This window comes from Mustela putorius, unplaced genomic scaffold (genome assembly GCF_011764305.1).
Source record: "Mustela putorius furo isolate JIRA1106 unplaced genomic scaffold, ASM1176430v1.1 tig00003899_pilon_pilon_pilon, whole genome shotgun sequence".
Taxonomy (NCBI): Eukaryota; Metazoa; Chordata; class Mammalia; order Carnivora; family Mustelidae; genus Mustela; species Mustela putorius.
The window spans coordinates 5569005-5588770 of NW_025422048.1; positions in this window are offsets into that span (position 1 = coordinate 5569005).

Below are 19766 nucleotides of genomic sequence, written 5' to 3' on the forward strand. Positions count from 1 at the left end.
GAATCTCCACACTGTTTTCCAAAGTGGCTGCACCAACTTGCATTCCCACCAACAGTGTAAGAGGGCTCCCCTTTCTCCACATCCTCTCCAACACATGTTGTTTCCTGTCTTGCTAATTTTGGCCCTTCTAACTGTTGTAAGGTGGTATCTCAATGTGGTTTTCATTTGAATCTCCCTGAGGACTAGTGATGATGAACATTTTTTCATGTGTCTGATAGCCATTTGTATGTCTTCATTGGAGAAGTATCTGTTCATATCTTCTGCCTATTTTTTTATATGATTGTCTGTTTTGTGTGTGTTGAGTTTGAGGAGTCTTTATAGATCCTGGAAATCAACCTTTTGTCTGTACTGTCATTTGCAAGTATCTTCTCCCATTCCGTGGGTTGCCTCTTCGTTTTCTTGACTGTTTCCTTTGTTGTGTAGAAGCTTTTCATCTTGATGAAGTCCCAAAAATTCATTTTCACTTTTGTTTCCTTTGCCTTTGGAGACATATCTTGAAAGAAGTTGCTGTGGCTGATATCGAAGAGATTACTGCCTATGTTCTCCTCTAGGATTCTGATGGATTCCTGTCTCATGTTGAGGTCTTTTATCCATTTTGAGTTTATCTTTGTGTACGGTGTAAGAGAATGGGCCAGTTTCATTCTTCTACATATAGTTGCCTAGTGTTCCCAGCACCATTTATTGAAGAGACTGTCTTTTTTCCACTGTATATTTTTTCCTGTTTTGTCAAAGATTATTTGACTGTAGAGTTGAGGGTCCATATCTGGGCTCTCTACTCTGTTTCACTGTCCTTTAATTCTTGGTGTGATCCTATTGTATGGCCTTTAGCATAATTTATGAAATTATACTGCAAAAAAAAGAGAGCCATAAAAAAAAAGAAGAAGAAGAGAGCCATCATTCATTCATGTTATGGGCTGAATTGTGTCTCCCCAAAAGATTGAAGTTCAAGTCCTAATGCTTAGGACCTCAGAATGTGAACTGACTTCGAAATGGCATTATTACACATTCAATTAGTTAAGATGGGGTCATACTGAAGTAGGGTGGGTCCTCATTCAATATCATTGGCGTCCTTAAAAGAAGGAAATCTGGACACAGATACAGAGGCACACAGTAAGACACACAGTGAGAAGGCCAGGTGACAACGGAGGCAGAGACTGGAGTGATATAGCTACAAGCTAAGGGATACCAAGGATCGCCAAATCTAGGAAGAAGAAAGAAAGTATATACCCCTAGGGCTTTCAGAGGAAGCATGGCCCTGCTGAAGCCTTGATTTTGGACTTCTGGCTTCAAGAACTATGAGAAAATAAAGTTTTATTGTAAGCCATCAAGTTTGTGGACTCTGTTACAGCAGCTGCAGGAAACTGGTACAGTTCTCCACACCATTTTAAAAGAATGGAAAGGAAACAAAGAGAGATCAAGGTGAAGGGTAGTACATTGATTTGGCAGTCAGATGACCTGAGTTTGAGTCTGGCTCTGTGGCTGATGTGTAATCCTGTGTGATCTTAACTGGTGGAAAACTCAGTTTTCTCACCTATAAAACAAGAAAATACTGCCTGGCCAGCTTACCTTTCAAGACTTATCTGCTATCTAGTGTAAGAATCCAATGAAATAGTATATGAAAGTCACTTGAAATCTGTAAAATTAATTCAAATATGAGGTATATTATAACTACCGTTAGATCTAGTCATTTATTTGATTTAAATAAATCCCCAAATAATATCACTGAACTTGGCTTGTTAAAAATAACATTTAAAAAAAAAACCCTCAAAATTGGGGAATGTAGGTCTACCATGAAATAAAGCCTGAGCATTCTGATTAAGATGAAGGAAAAATATTTAATTGGTCCCAGGTGTGTGTCCATGCCTACCTACTGAAATATTTTGTTATTGTTCTTTTGTTAATAATTCAAGACTTGACAAATTAAATCCATACTTTTAAAAAAATATCTGAAATAATTCTTTCACCACCTTGGCATTGTTAGAGGAGAAGGAATTATTACAACCTATAATAGAGTTTCTTTTTTTACAAAAAAAGCTTTCTTTCTCCAATTTTAAGTGACACCCTCACAAAGCTCTTTGATTTTTAGTGAGTTTTAGTCACTACCACTATTACGAAAACCTGTGTGTATGTGTGTGTGTATAAAATCCCATTTGTATGAGTTTTCAAGTCTAAGAATATAACACAAAAACAGAAAATGAGTCATAATTGGATGAAGATGACCCTTAGAAACTCCCCAAATGGAAACCTGAATCATTTTCTTAAATGACAAAGAGGGAAAAGATCTGGCACATTTCCACGCTCTAGCCAGTCTCCTTGAACACACCCACTCATCACACATGCACACAAAAGAGGGAAAAAGCTCTTTAATGTGAGGACTAGAAATAGATAACTGCTGCTTCAGGACACGGAGCTACTACCTGATCCCTGCCATGCTGGGAGGGTTCACAATTTGGAGGATGAAGAACTTCAGGGACTCTGTAGACAATATGTTGTCCTGTGTTCTGATAGGGGATGACTAGACATAAGCCAAACCACCATATCGCTTTCATTTTCATTATTTGAGATTATTCAACACTTAATCACCCAGTGGGGTAACAAACGTTTGCTGCTGCTATTGACACCAAAACCGGAAAAGCAAGTATATTTAGTATACCTTCCCCAAATTATCATCTCCCTGCTTGGGTCACCTTTCATAAAACAAAGAGGAGGAGGAGGAGGAGAAAGATGATGACCACAGTAAGAGCTGACAATTACTAAGGGCCTGCTGCTTTCCAGAAACTGCACTAGGCATTTTATGCATGCATTATGTTGACTTCAATTCGATTTAAGAAGTTTAATACTTAGAACATCACCGAGGTTCTGAAATGTGATGTGACCTTCTTAGCAACACACGGACCAGGATTCCAGCCCAGATCTGGGTGCAGCCTGAGTCCACAGTGCCCTCGACCAGACAATTTCCAGGCCGGTTTTTGCTTTGTGAAAAATTTCTTTCTAAGTTCATGAAAAAAAGTTCACAGTTTCTTTGTATGTTTATTTGCTAGTGCTCATGCTCATGCAATGATATCTTCATTTTACATATGGACAGACTGAAGCATGGAAACATTAAATAACCAGGCCCACACCACAGCCCTAAAAAGTGTGAAGGTGGGCCTATACCTACATCTGTTGGTCTCCAACATCTGCGTTTTGACTGACTTATCTCTCCAAACAAAAGACACAGTGAATTGCTTTCACCCCTCCCTCCCTCCCTTGCTTTCTCTGTCTCTGTCTCGTTCACTCACTCTCACTCTTGTTCTCATCTCTTTCCTTACCAAAGCAAAGATTTGAGCTACACAAACAAAAGCAAAATTATTGACAAGGAAATGGTCAACTCCAATCCAGGCCTGCCTAGGTTCTAGACTTCAGAGCATCAGGGTTTACATTCCACCAAAATTAAGATATCAGCCAAAATCTCAGAAAGGCCTTCCCAGGCAGAGGATGCCTAAGGGCCAGAGACCATAACAGAAGATAATGGTGTTCTTGTCCCACCATCATGGCATCGCAGCTGCTAGATAACTAAAGCCATACAGATTATCCCAAGAGAAAGGGGTACAAAGTAATTAGAGTGCCTCTTGTTACTGGAGTTGGAAATAAGGTTATCAGATAGAGGGCTGGGGAAATCATATTGTGAGGCAGGGCTTTGGGATTTGTTTTCTGGACTTGACTCAGAAGGAAGGCGCAGGCAGTTTTTGGCCTCAGGATTGTCAGAACCCTGAGCAGCTGGTAAAGTAAGACTCTCGTCACTCCCAACCTGACTAGCATGTGCGGTGGCTCCACATCTGGACTCTGTTCCCAGACTTACTGCTATGATTCCATTTTTATCTCAAGCTATTAGGCCAACTTTGTCTCTGGTGTAGGAGGAGTGAGGGTCCCAGGTGGTGATGTTGCACAACATCACGTGCAACTCCCGGTGGAAACCTTAAACTCTTCTCCTTCCGCTGCTTCCATTGCCTTAACTAAAACTCGAATCTCCTTTAAGATGTCATCATCTAGCAATACCCTTCCATGGAGGGTGCTCATTTTCCCGTAGCCCTCATACATAATGGCCCAGAGATAAGCTATCCCCTTCCCTGCTCTCAATTTTCCTTAGCAACACCTCTGTCCCTGAAGACCACACCTACTGATTAGTCTCCCCTCTTCTCATCTTCTACACTGTTAATTTAAAGAAATACTGAGCATCTACCATGCACCCAGCCCTGGGCTATCTACTTTGCACACACTGTCCTAAGTAATCCTCACAGATGCCCTGCGGAGTGTTTATTCTCATTTACAAGGGGCAATATGCCCTTGCCAAGGTCACACAAATGGCAAGTGGTTGTATTGAGTATAAACCCAGGTCTGTCTAGTTCTAAAATCCATTTCAACCACAAACTGGTGTAGAGGAACAACGACACTCCTGTGTGGCAACTGTGATAATGGGAGTATATACATGGTGTGGGGTGGGGACAAAAAGAAAGGCATGGGAAAGCTGCCTAGGACACTCAAGGAAGACTTCAGGGAAGAGTCAAGGAGCTAAGACCTGAAAGGCAGTTCCCCAGGCGAAAGTGGAGATGGAAAGAAAACATCCAGAGTGCAATATGTGGCAAGTCCTGAGCGTTCATATCGTACTATGAGAAATATGAATGGTTGGTCTGGCTCCAATGTTGAATCCACGTGGGTGAGTAGCAGAAGACATTATCAGAGAGGTAGGTGGAACAGACCAAGGCAGGCTATAGGGAGGCTTGGGTACCTTATTAGGAGGCATACATATCTCCTAAAGGGATAGGGATGGATTGACCTAAGGGTTTACAGCAAGGTGCATGGGGTTGGTACTTTTGAAAGTTCACTGTGACAACAGCATGGAGGACAAATTTTAGGGGGGCAAGCCAGGAAGCAATGAGGCCAGCTAGAAAGGTGGTCATCCAGCTGAGAAGATGGTGGCTTTGTGACAGAGAGGAAGGAAGAGATAATTAGAGAAAAATCCCATAACATGGATAACTACAAAAGTAATGTACCAAAAATCAATAGCTTTTCCGTATATAAGTAATCAACATTTAGATCATATAATGGAAGAAAAAAATCCTATCTCATTAGCAACACAAAAGTTTAAAGCCCAAAGGATAACCTTCAGTCAATCCTTGGAATTATCATTTTGAATATCCTATAATAAATTTATAAAACTACATAAAGGGGATAAAGAATACATGAATTAATGGAGAAACATATCTTGCTTTTAGATAGGAGGACTCTATTAATTGTGCATGTACTAATCTATACTTAAGGAAATCCCAATTAAAATTCCACCAGCATTTTTTTTTTTGGAGGAACTTGTTTTTAAAAGTTATCTAGAAGAAGAAGAATGCAAGGCAATATCATGCTGTGGTTGAGATCATAGGTTTTTGAGTCAGAGAGTCCATGTTTTTTGTTTGTTTGTTTGTTTGTTTGTTTTAAAGATTTTATTTATTTATTTGACAGAGAGAGAGATCACAAGTAGGTAGAGAGGCAGGCAGAGAGGGGGGGGGGGGAAGCAGGCTCCCCACTGAGCAGGGAGTCCGATGTAGGGCTCGATCCCAGGACCCTGGGATCATGACCTGAGCTGAAGGCAGAGGCTTTAACACACTGAGCCACCCAGGCGCCCCAGAAAGTCCATGGTTTGCTCCCAATAGGCCTCCCAAACATGTCTATCAACTAGCTTCATGAATTATAGCAAGTTACTTAACCCCTCTGTCCCTCAGATTCCTTATCTTAAAATGGAGTTGTGAATGCATACCTCCTGGAGTAGTTATAAGAATTAAATGAAGTAATGTATGTGAGTAAAGCACAGTGCCTGGCAATATTAAGTACAAAATATATATCAGTTGTTACTATGACTAATGGAATGAATATATGAGGCTGAACCATCTGAAATTGCCATTTTTATAAGTCATACATGGCCAAATATTGGCAAATTCATGAAATATAAATTAATATATAAAAAAAGACCTGATGTTCCTTATGTATAAATCAGTCTACAATAATGAAAAAAATTCTAATAAGGAAATTAGTGAATGATACCAACAGGCAGAACGTATTTTATATGGTCAATAAATACATGAAACTGTTCGATCTTATAAACAATAAAAATATAGAAATTAAAATAGTTATGAGGTACTTTTTTGTATTTACATCAGTAATAGTTTTTGACAATACATGAAGATTTTTCAAGGCCCTGGGGTTACAGGCACTCTCATGTCCTTTTGGTGACTTAGTGTAGTGATTAAAAAGCTCAAGTTTCAAGAACCAAAGTGGATTCTAGTGTCAAGTTTCCTACAACACTATCTGTGCGAATTTGGACAGATAACCATACTTTCCTTTACCTCAGTTTTTTCGTGTTTTATAGTGGGGATGATCAGAAGTTCTACCACATAAAGGCTGCTGTAAGAATTAAACAAGTCCATCTATGGACTGCACTTAGAACAGGGCCTGCCTCATTATAACTGCAATGCCAGTTTTGTATTTTTTCTTAATTTTTTTAAGAATTTATTCATTTATTTGAGAGAGAGAGAGAGAGTGCACAAGCTGGAGGGGGATAGGGAAAAGGTCAGAGAGAATCCCAAGCAGATTCTGTGCTGAGTGCGGAGCCCAATGTGAGGCTAGATCTCATAATGCCCTGACCACAACCTGAACTGAAACTGAGAGTCCGATGCTTAACTGACTGCACCACCCAGACACCCCAAGTTTTGTGTTTTTTTAAAAATCATCTTTGTTATTATTGGTGGAAGGGAGCCATTGACTCAGTTCCCAAGGTCCCAAACCTGAAAGTCATCCTTGATAGGTTTCTTCATCACCCCCACATCCAAATGATTGAATTCTCCCTCTTCAGTGTAAAATTGCTGAAAGAATTGCACTCATGTTTGTATTTTCATTATCACTGCCCTTTAGGCACTCAGAATCTCATCATCAATGTCATAATAACCTCATGATTACATCCAATTTTTCCTGTATCTCCCTTGTCCACTAATTCATCCTTTCATGCTGCCACCTAAGGTTTCTTTCTTAAACCCTAGACAAATCACATCTGTCTCCTGCTCAAAAACCCACAATGTTTCCATACTGCTTACAGAATAAAGTGTGAAATTCAAGACCATCAATATCTTGATATGTATATCCATGCCTCTGTGACGTTCCACATGCTGTTTTTTTTCTCAGCCTGGCATGATCTTTCTTCCATTCTGTCTCCTGCAGCCATGCCCTTCCTTAAGTCATCATTCCAGTGGCTGCTCCCTGTATGAAACCTTCCTTCATTACCTGATCATCAAGCCCACTCTTTATCACCTCCCCAAGCCCCCATCCTCACCAAGTGAGATTTACTTTATTCTTTACTCTGGGTTTCCATAACCCATGCCTGGTTCATATTTTCATGTATTTCTCCCTCCATCCTATGTGGAGTATAACTATGATTTGCTTGTCTTCCTTACTTGGATCAAAGCTCCTTCAGAATGGAACCATCCCTTTCTTCATCCCTCTTCTTGCCCATGCTTAGCACAGAACTTTCTGTCTTTGAGAGCATGTTTATGGAATCAAACTTAACAAGATTCTTTGAAACCATAGATCCTGAAAGTCCCCACCAAGTAATAAAAAGGAGTAACTTACATTTTTTCTACTTTTGAGATAGAATTACCCTATAGAACCCCAGCCAAAAGTCCATCTAGGTGTTTTTTCTAGCTACATCTGCAATCCCCGGGGCTCTGTCAGAAGGTATGGATGATAGGTCACATATTAATCAGAGTCTCTACCTCAGACTTTGTGTGGAAAACAGAAGTTGCAAGAGGTTCAGAAGCAGATCTTGGCTCGTCTTGCAGGAGGAGCAAGTCTCTTTGAAATTTATTGAGTTCTGAGTAATTTTAAGCTCTAACTATAGGGAAATGTTTATAAATATCAACTTCTATTCAGGAGGTTATTTACTTTCTAAAAAGGTTATTCTCCCACAATATGGTAGCATAGTCTGCTCGACCTTGAAAGTCAGCAAATCAAGGTAATGATTGGTCATTTGGAAAAAAAAAAAAATTCTAAACAAACAACTGAATCAACTGTTGGGACTATCACATTAATTAGTAAGACCCAGATCAATGTTTACCTCAGATATAGAAAAAGCCAATATAGATGTGTGATAGTAAAAAAGAAGATAGAATTCTAGAGCAAAGAGCCTTGAGTTTGTTCTAGTTCCACCACTTCTAGCTGTATGACCTTGGATAGTCACTTAGGTCTTGAGCCCTCGTCCTTTCCTCATTGGTAAAATGGAGAAAGACAAATGCCCACTTAGTAGGCTTGTAATGATGAGCAAATGGGATGGGGTTCATTTTTTCAAAGGATTTTATTTATTTGACAGAGAGAGAAACAGTGAGAGAGGGAACACAAGAAAAGGGAGTATGAGAGGGAGAAGCATGCTCCTTGCAGAGCAGGGAGCTCGATGTGGGCCTCAATTCTAAGACCTTGGGATCTTGACATAAGCTGAAGGCAGACCCTTAATGACTGAGCCACCAAGGTGCCCCTGGAATGGGTTTCATAAATGTGGTTCATAAAGACTTCCACCAAATGTAGCCACAATTATTTTTGAAGCAGGAAGACATTCATTCAGAGATGATTTAGTATAACACCCTCTTTTCACCAATGAAGAGACAGGCTTAGTGCTAGAGCTGGGTCTAGAACCCAGTTCTTCTGTTCTCTAGGCTCGCTTCCTCCCAGACAATGGAAGCAAAGTAGCTGGATGTTTCACAGAAGTCTGAACAAAATGGGTTATATGCTTTGGGGCACTGACTCAGTCCCTTATCCTGTAAAGAGAAATAGTTTTCTTGGTACATACTCTTCTTCCTTAAGATCACTTCTGGAGACTTCCCAGAGAACACATTCATTCTACTGAGTCATTCTTGCCTTGAAGCTCAGTGAGTCAGAATCTTATCTATCCCCATCAGAAGTTCAATTTGTTGTCAGGAACAAGATGAAATAAAAAAAGAGACACAGATGCACAGAGAGGCCATCACTTGCTTATCCTTGGGGCATAAAGCAATTTGAATAAAGGAGCACTAAAGAAGGACACAATCATTAATTTTACTGCAGTATTGGTGCCTGCTGTGGAAATAAAATGGTAAAACAAACATACAGAGTATCATCTGTGGGGCAGAGTGGCCAAGGGCTGGTATTTGTGAGGTGTAGTGGAGAGAGTTAGGGTACTGACAGGAAGATAGATGACCCAGACTCTTGAATCCATACTGCTAAGCACTGTGACCTTAGACATGTCCTTTAAGCTCAAGGAAACTGAGGTCTTATCTATAAAATGAAGAATGACACTAGTGCTGCGAGCCTCCCAGAAGTGGGTCAGGTTCAAGTGCAACATAGGTATGATGTGGGCATTCAAGGAGATTAGACATCTAAGCCCCCAGTCAGTGCCAGATAGTCAGCTGAGCCCAGTAAATACTAACAATTACTGTTATTACAGTTGTAGCAATGTTTTTCAGCGGTCAGCACGTCTTTCTTACATGACTACTCCTCCACAGTAACTAGCCACAGAGCTTTTGCACAGAAGGGGATAGCAGGTGAGTAAGAGAGTGGGTACAACATGCAGGAAGGACAAGCAAGACTCAGAGGCCACACAGCATGGTGTCCAAGAGTATGGGTTCTGGGTCACTTGGATTGGGGTGAGAAGCCATGCCTTGGTCTGCTCATTTACAAACTGCGATCCCGGACCCTATGGCCTGCAAGCGTCATCACGAGGGCTAAATGAGATGTCTTACGGAGTGCAGCAAGTGTCTGGTGCCGAAACTTGTTAAAGTAAGACGATATACATCAAAGCACATTCGTAAACCCTAAAGTGATATAAACATGTAAGAAATTATTATAACAAGGACAAAATTCTATGCAAAACACCAATGCTTAGCTAATTGCTTAAGTGTTATGGGAAAATTCATTATACTGTCCAAATGTAAAACATGCTCATTTACGGCAGTTTCCCCTCCAGCTGTGCCAGTGATGAGGTGGGGAATACTCAAAGGTTTCTTTTAAACACAGCTGCTTTATGTATTATTGTCAATTTTCTCCATTCTTTTCAATTTGATCATTTGGACTTCATCTTTTAAGCTTCTAAAATGGTTAGAATAGCAGGCATTTGGTGAAGGTAACTTGCAAATGTGTAAGCAAGCACATTAAAGTGAGTTAGAATCCACGTGAGTTCCTTTTCTCCAAAAGCCCATGGTGTGCTCCAGATAGATGCTTTGAAATCATTAGTGTTAATATATGGGATATTGCAGAAAAGAAACTTAATTTGTCTTTAGAATGTATTTTGGGAATATTTTTAGAAACAACTACTGTTGTAAGGAAAGATACGAAATGTATTTTAGCATAATTAATATGTTGGAGGAAACAGAGGGATCTAGATAAACAAGTATCTTTTTCTCTTTAAAAAGATTTTATTTTTGGGGCGCCTGGGTAGCTCAGTGGATTGGGCCACTGCCTTCGGCTCGGGTCATGATCTCAGAGTCCTGGGATCGAGCCCCACATCGGGCTCTCCGCTCAGCAGTGAGCCTGCTTCCTCCTCTCTCTCTGCCTGCCTCTCTGCCTGCTTGTGATCTCTCTCTGTCAAATGGATAAATAAATAAAATCTTAAAAAAAAAGATTTTATTTTTAAGTAATCTCTACACCCAACCTGGGGCTTGAACTAGCAGCCCTGGGATCAAGAACCATGTGTTTTACTGACTGAGTCAACCAGGTACCCCTAGATAAACAAGTGTTTTAATAGTTGTCATGTCATTCCACAGAAATCTCAGTGAAATTTGCACAGATACATACATAGATGAATGATTTCAAGATCACTTTGGTTCAACCTTATTGTAGATCTTGTAATGAAAGAATTTATCATTAAATGCACCTAGAAGATACCATTAGTCTAAACTATCCAAACTAGAAACTCTTTCTACAGCCTTTCAAGTTGATGCTCTCTCTTACTTACAGTGCCTTCTAGGGACGAAGCAGCCAGTTCCAGCTCCATTATTGGAAATGATTGCTTTAAGCAGAGTGGTCAGAAGTGACTCTAGCATTTCTTTTTTTTTTTTTTTAAGATTTTGATTATTTATTGGACAAAGAGAGAGAGAGCATGTGAGCACAAGCAGGGGGAGTGGCAGGGAGAGGTAGAGGGAGAAGCAGGTTTCCCACTGAGCAGGGAGCCCGATGCGTAACTCGATCCCACGATCCCAGGATCATGACCTGAACCAAAGGCAGATGCTTAAGGGATGGAGCCACCCAGGCACCCCTCGTTTTTAAGATTTATTTATTTATTTGTTTGGGGGAGTTGCAGAGGGAGAATGAGAGAGAGTCTTAAGCAGACTCCATACTGAGTGGGGAAACTGACTGGGGCTCAACATCACATCCCTGAGATTGTGACCTAAGCCAAAAACAAGAGTCAACACTTAATTGACTGAGCCACTCAGGTTCCCCTATGCTGGTATTTTTTACTGAAGTGTGTGTTTATTTCACATAGTTTGGGAGTGGGAAAATGTTAGGAAGATCAAAGGAGACTAAACCATGCATTAATATCTCTAATGCTCCCAGAAACTTCCATCTCCTCAGTTCCGCCCTTGGCTGCATGCTACACATGTTTGATTTGTAGAGAGTCATAGTAAAATGCCAGTGGCAGGGGATTTTTTTTTTTTTTAATTTTAAAACTAGGTTATACAAAAAAAAAAAAAAAGCATTTGCTAAATCATCATGATTTCAATACATAAACTGTGCTGAGGAGATTCCAAAGAGGGGGAGGGTAAACTCAAGTAGCAAGAGATATTGTCAATCAAAATTAATTAAGAAACTATATATCAATCAATAATCTTCTAAAAAGTCTTGTAATGACCTCTGTTACTCTGTTTAAACATAAATAAGATAATCAACCATGTTACCTATCTGGAGATTAGATCTTTTCCAATTAACTTGACTTAATTAACTCTCTAAGGTGTTGAACTTTCGATGCCTCAGACACTGTACTTGCAGATTATTACAGTTGGAGTACTCACTGAATTTACTCTTGTTTTTATCATCACCATTATATATACTCATTAGACAAATAGAATTAAAAACTTAAATTCATGTGTGTGGGGGGGGGATAAAAATTTTTAAGGTGAAAAACTGGGACCTTAATTTAGACAATTGAAATAAATAAAATTGTAAGACTCCTGAGACCAGTCTTTGTTCCCTCATTAAAAATTATGGGAAAAGATGTCAGCTAGCTTCTGGGAACCACGCAGGGCCATTTCAAGTGACCAATCTTAATCATTTCTCTATGTATTGCCCTTTCATCACATCTCATAGAGGCAATCCCAATAGATGGGAATGTTCACAGCTTCCTGCCCTGGCGTCCTTTCCTCCTGCCTCCCAAATGAATGAAGGAATGGTTCTGTCTTTTATTTAAGGCCCATCCCTTTGCTTTGGCCCCCATCACCATCTCCTCTGCAGGGACCTTGCTCCATTAGACAGTCAGCATTTCCCTGTATCCTCAACCTTACTTTCTTCAGTGACTCCTCCTCCTCAGCTAATACAAAGGCTCAGGTCTCCCTCATCTAACAATGAATGAATGACACCCTCCTTTAACTCTCCCAGTTTAACCCTGTTTTTCAACTTTTTGAAACTTTTCTCTATATTCCCTGCATTCCCCTTCTTCAGCAGTCAGTCATGCCTCCACTGATGGGAATTTGGCTTCTGGTCACATGACCACTAGTCAGGCCTAATTGCATTCTTTCAATTGAGGTAAAATTCACATTAACATAAAGTTAACCATTTCAAACTGTACAATCTGGTGGCATTTATTACCTTCACATGTACAACTATCACCTCTAGTTCCAGAACATTTCCATTACCCTAAAAAGAGATCATATACCTATTAATCAGTCACTGTTCTTTCCTCCGCAGCCCCTGGAAACCACTAACCTGTTTTCTGTCTCTATAGATTTGTTTATTCTAGACACCCCATATAAACAGGATCATATACTACGTGGTCTTTAATTGACTGGCTTCTTTCACTTAGAATGACATTGTCAAGGTTCATCTACACTGTAGCACAAATCAGTGCTTTGTTATTTTGAAGATTAAATAATATTCCACTGCATGGATATACAACTTTTTGTTTATCTATTCATAAGTTGATGGGTATTTAGGTTGATCCAAACTTATGGCTAATCTTATTTGACCTTTTGGAGACATGTGATGCTGCTTACCTCCATCATAAGTCCTTTCTTTCCTTGACTACTGAAATGAACCACTCTCCCAGCTTTTCTGACTGTTCTCTTCATGCCCTCTCTCTAACAGGCCCCTTCAATGAAGAGATTCCCATGAGACTGGACTTGGTCCTCTTTCTTCATTCTCTGTGCTCCTCTCTGTGGGTACTATACCCACAGTACCAGCTACCAATGGCTCCTGTGAAAACGTCATCTTTTTCTAGTACAGATGAAGGGATACTATTCTCAGGATGCAAAAAAAAAAAAAAAAAAGTGGAACAGGAGTACTGGGGACCCCAATATGCACACTGTCTTTGGGATAGATATGTGTTAGGATAGCTGTAGAACAGCTTATGCTGACTGCCAAGCTCCTACTACCCAAGAAAAGCCAAATGCTTCTCATGATACCCTCCCTGCCACTGGCCCAGTTTCAAGCCTTCAAACCACGTATATGCGATATCATTTCAGTGGGGAAAGAAGTCAAAGAATACATGTCATGCAGACAGAACAACTGGTCGACTCAATTTTTCATTTTTCAATCTATTGCTTTGTTGTCAGACACAGCTTCAGTGCAAAGTTTTAGCAGCAGGAGGAAAGTTCCATTTCAGCTACTCACGCTTCTGTTATTTTCTCTTTTCCCCACCTCAAACTGACTCACCTTTGGCTAAAAGAAATATAAAATCAGCAAATATTGACACAAAAGACTATGCAATTTACATCTTAATTCAGAGTAATAAGTCTTTTTATAGTTCTCTTGGGAGGTACGTAGCCTGGCATATTTTTGTTTTTGGCTTTCAGTTTAACACCATTTTCACTTTGCGATTTTAGCAAGTAACAAGGATTGGTGCTTTAGGTTTTGCAGGGTAGAGCTGGACAGTGTTCTATCAACAGGGCCTCTTTTAGCTTCAGGACTTCCCCAGGGGCTCAAAAGGACAAGAGTCATTAGGAGGCTGACAGTGTTTCAAGAAAAGTATTTCTGTTATTAATAAAACTAACCAGAAATCATTCATTGAACATTTACCAAGCATTTACTGAAGGTCTATTGTGTGTTCCCATAGCCCTCTTGGCATGTATCCCTAGTATTGAAATTAACACATTGAATAGAAATTCTGTTAACCTTTCTATTTCTTCTCTTTACACTGTGAGCGTCTCCGGGTAAGAGCCATATCTTGTTGATTACTCTATCTCCTGCACCTGGTTAAAAAGCGTTCATTCATTCATCCATTCATTCATTCCAAGAAATCAATAACTAGTTACTGAGTGCCTACCATGTGCACTGGAGATTCAGTGATGAATTAAACAGATTAAAGAAAAAAGCCCTGACTCTTCTGGTGTTTATATTCTCAGTGTCGGGGGGGCAGTAGAAAATGAGCAAGAAAGTAAAATATACAGCATGTTAAATTATGGCAAGAGCTATGGATAAAAATTAAGGGGGTAGGGAGTATGGGGCAGAGAAGGTTTCAGGTTTTTTTGTTTATTTATTTAAGATTTATTTATTTATTTGAGAGGGGAGGAGGGGCAGAGGAAGAGCTCCCGCTGAGCGCAGAGCCCGATGTAGGGCTTTATCCTGGATCCTGAGATAATGACCTGAGCCTAAATCAAGAGTTGGATGCTTAACCAACTGAGCCACCCAGGCACCCCCAGGTCGTACTTTTCAATAGGGTTATCAGGAAAGGTATTACTGAGAAGGTGATGTTTGAGAAAAGGCCAGAAAAAAGGACAAGAGGAAACCATGGATGAGGGAACAAGCATAGAAAGTCTTATAAGTGATTATAGAAACTTGAGTTTTACTCTAAAGGAGACAGGAAGCCACTGGAGGGGGGTAAAGTATCAGGAGGTCAATTTGGGTTATGCAGAGTTTGAGGTCTACTAGACACCCTAGTGGGAATATCGAGCAGGCAGGTGAATGTGTGAGCCCAGATTTCAGGAGAGATTTCTAGCATGGAGAGAGATGTTTAGAAGTGGTTGGTATACAGCTGGTCTTTAACGCCATGAGATTTAGGGCATCTGGGTGGCTCAGTCAGTTAAGCATCTGCTTTGGGGTCAAGTCATGATCCCAGGGTCCTGGGATGGAGCCCCATATTGGGCTTCCTGATCAGGGGAGAACCTTCTTCTACCTCTTCCTCTGCTCCCAACCCCTTACTTGTGCTCATTCTCTCTGTCAAATAAGTAAGTAAATAAATAAATAAAAATCTTTAATAAAAAACAAATAAAGCCATGAGACTTGATGACAGCAGCAAGGGGGGAGGAGTACCGGTGGAGTAAAGATACAGGATGGAGGGAAGAGGTGAACCAGCCCAGAAGACTAAGAAGGAATGGGGCTAGTCAGGAAAGAGGAAAGTCAGGAGACTAGCAGTTGATCATTGGGTTATACAAAGTGAAGGTTATTGGTGACCTTGACAAAAACATTTACAGTGGAAGGGAGCAGCTGACATGAGTGGAGAAAATGAAAGGAGAGAAAGTAGACATGTATGTACACACAACGTTTTTTTAAGGAGTTTTTACTGTATAGAGGGGCAAAGAAAGCAGGTGGTTGCTAGAGAGAAACAGTTTTTCCTTAATTGGGAGAAATCATGAAGTGTCTGTAGGCTGATAGAAATGATCTCACAGAAAAAAGAAAACCAACGATACAGGAGGGAGAGAGGAGAATAACTACCTTAGGTCCTTGACTAGTAGGTGAGAAGGGAAAAATGTAGTGCATGAATTAATAACTCTCACCGGCAGTCCCCAAAAAACTTCCAATACTAGTTGTTTGCATGCCTAAAATGGGAGTAGTGGAACTCTAAAGTGTCAGCTCCACGAGGACAGAAGCATTCATGTGGTTTGTCCTCTGCTGTGTTCCCAGAGCCTAGAACAGGGCCTGGCATGCATGGTAAGAACTTCACAGATACTTGTTGAAGGAATTACTAACTTGCTTCTAATTATTGAATGATAAAAGGACTCAGTGCTTCAAGATGGGGAAAAGACTACTCCAGACTTTTGACAATTAGGTGGAATGCATCCTAACATCAGAAGTTGGATCTTCAGGAACATACATTATTTTCTAAATATATGTTGTTACTTTTATACATAATCTAAAAGGTCCAGGCAAGCAGATGTGTGGGAGACCCATAAGGCAGCACCAATACTGTCATAAATGTGCCTTCAGTCTATATTCAAGACCTAGAAAATGACTGCTTTGGAGGCCACGGCCATTGCTGTGGAGTGGTTAAGGAAGTGTTCCATACACATGTGTAAAATCAAAGTTGCAGCTTGAAGCTGTTGGGAAAATGTGGATGTTTCATTCTTTGAGTAAAGTGGAAAATCACCTCCTTCTAATTAAAGACAACTGGTGATGGAGAGTGTTCGATTCTTAGCACATGATGTGTTATTATGGCTTTTTTTCTTTAATTAATTCTTGAAGCCAGTGGCTGAAATAGGAGAGGATTACCGGCTCCTAAAATTACCTTGGGAAGGTCCTAAAAACAAGTTCCTTGGAGAAGGAAGCTTCAAAACATAAAAGAAACATTCCAAACAAAATGTATATTAGATTCAATGGACAATTTTCTCCTAAGCCATCTTTCTACATTTTGATATTTTGTGCTAGGCACAGTGACACATACATGAATGAGGCGGAGGTCTCCTCCCTGAAGGAGTTCCTGGTCCAATAGTGGGGACTATCCAGGAACCAGGTGATTCGGAGAGTGGTTAAGGGAGAACAGAAAGGTGTTGTTAAGGAATATCTAGGAAAAACACCTAATCCACTTGGGGAGGGAGGTTTGCTTTTCATGGAAAATGTTAAACATATTGAAAAGTAAACAGAAATGCACACTAAGCCACTGTATACTCATAGCCTAATTAATTCCACATAACAGTTGCCAACCTTCTTTCCTTCATTCCCTTCCTCTCATTTTCTTCCTGTAGTATTTCAAATCATATTATAGACATTCTATCATTTCACCTATAATTACTTTATTATGCTTCTGTAACTTACTATAAGGACTTTAAAACAAAACATAACTGCTGTCACAGTTAACACAATTAACAATAAGGAAGACTTCTTAAGGAAGCTGACTTCTGAATGCCTAGAGGATGTGTACGTGGATGCCAGGAGAATGAAAAGGGCACAGCTGGGCCAAGGGGACTAGAAGGGCTTGAAAGAGCCAAGAGAGAGCCTAACCTGGCTTTGTGGAAAACCACAGGTAGTTCAGTGACGGGAGCATGGCATGACCTTGGTCCTGGGCCAATCAAGCCTCTCATTTATACTAGCTTGCTTAATCTTCACAACAATGAAACTACAATAGGTACGTATAATTAACTCCAGACAAGAGAAGGAGGTTTTGAGATGTTAAATAATTGGCTTACCAATGATGATCCTGTGGCTCAACAAATAAAAGAGTGGATTGTGAAACCAGGTCCTTCAGAATCCCTGGGTACCTAACCACTTCACCATCCAACCTACACCAATGTTTATGATTTTCTACATCTTCAAGTGTTTGCCCCTTTGATTTCGTTCTATACAATGATCAACTTTACCCATTGATGGTTAGCTGATTTGATTTTTAAAACAGTTAAAAGGAGGTGTTTTTCTAGCAGGAGGGGGGAAGAGACAGGGTTTCCTTGGGTTTAAAGTAGTGGAAACTCACAGCAAGACTCATGCTTATAATATATGAATCTTTTGTAGTTCAAGCAATGAATTTAACTGAGTCATTTGCTGTCGCTGGATAGTAGCATACCCTAATTTCAAGAAAAGCATCCAGAAGGAAAAAACAGTCTCCTGAGTGCTGAACTTGCAAAGCTACAGTGACAAAGCCAGGGTAAGCATCACAGAAGTAAGAAGCCCCTTATTTCCCTTCTTGAGAAAATCCAGTATTTGGTGATGCAGATATCCTTAGGTAAGAAAAGGCTAATTATGATGTTTTTATGAGAACTGAATTTTGTATTTAATTAACAGATTAAGCTATTCCCTGTTGCTAACAGGCTGTGTTCTCAATGAAACCAAATATTATGACAATTGCCAAGTTTATCAGATAGTTCATTGTATGAACGCTAAAAGTCTACTTTACTGAGTACCCTGCCTCCTCCCACCCCTGCCCTGTTGGTTTCTGCCTCAAGCCCAGGCTTTAGGTATTACAATTTACCTGCCATTTTAGTTTCCCAGTTTAGTAACTCTCAAGGTATGCCTTTACTTTCAGGTTTATGCTTTAAAGAGTGACACTCCAAAGCATGGAAGCCTACCACTGGTGGCTGCATTCAGAGAATTTTCCCCACACTTCAGCTATTTATTTCTTTTAAGACTGATTTATTTAAGAGAGAGAGAGAGAGAGTTCATGAGAGTGGGAACAGGGGTGGAGGGTAAGGGGAGAGGGAAAGGGAGAGAGAAAAATCTCAAGCAGACTCCCCGTTGAGCATGGACCCCAATGTACAGCTTGATCCCAGGACCCCGACATCATGACCTGTGCTGAAATCAGTAGTTGGATGCTTAACCAACTAAGCCACCCTGGTGCCTCCCGATACTTCAATTATTGTAGCAACAGAACCAAGAGAGTGAGGGCAGAGCATAGTTGAGCCCCTTCCTCTCTCTACCATGCCCCAGCAGGATGTAATGGCTGAGGACATGGGTTCTTGGTCCAGCCCCACCACTTCCCGAACATAGCCCTGTGGGAAAGCACGTGGGAATATTTCATGGTTATTGCATGTCAATCCCTTTGTCCCAACTCCCTGTGTTTGACACCGAGTTCAACTCCTTCTTAGGCAGACATGCTATATAAACATGCTATATAAAGGCAGACATGCTATTGAAGGCATGCCTCAACTTCCTTAGCTGCAGGATAGGACTGATAATCACAGCATCTACCCTACGGAGTTGTGACCAGGGGCCACAGAGCATGTGACAAATACATGTTGGCTTCTGTTCATTTCCAAGGTCCCACATCAGAGCAGAGAGAGTATTTTGTGACTGTTGAAAACCTAAAAGGCTACAAAAATCTGCTCTACAAATAAAACAAATCAGAACTCTACTTGCTCAGTGGAGAGGGAGGATTGCAAATTCTTCACAGTAGTGGCCCGAACAAGGCTGTGACAGCCAGCTCATGGAGACACCCATCGGAAGAATGTCTCAGTGGCTCCTGAGATGGATAGGCCCCTAGAGCTTCCAGACCAATAACTGTACTTGTTCAGTTAGAGGATCTTGCTTTCAGAGAGGAGTCCCATACAATCAGCTCTCTCTCCAGCCCTGGGAAACTCCCTGAAGTCTGGGGGTAGGGGAGAGGGCTTGAGGATAGGGAGACTATGGAGGGCAGACCTGACATCAGCAGCCTCATGAAGGGACCCCCAAGTCCTAGATTGAAAACGAGTTTACTGCAGTATCTTTCAGATGCCTCTGCCTCCTCTAGTGGTATGAAAAGCCCTCCCCAAATACATAGTAAAACTTGTTTGAAATAAGAAGTGTGCTTTGTTTACAGAACAGAGGTTGACAGCCTCATTAGAGCCAAATGCCACTTGCACACTGAGCAGAGCCCAAAAGGAATTTACCTG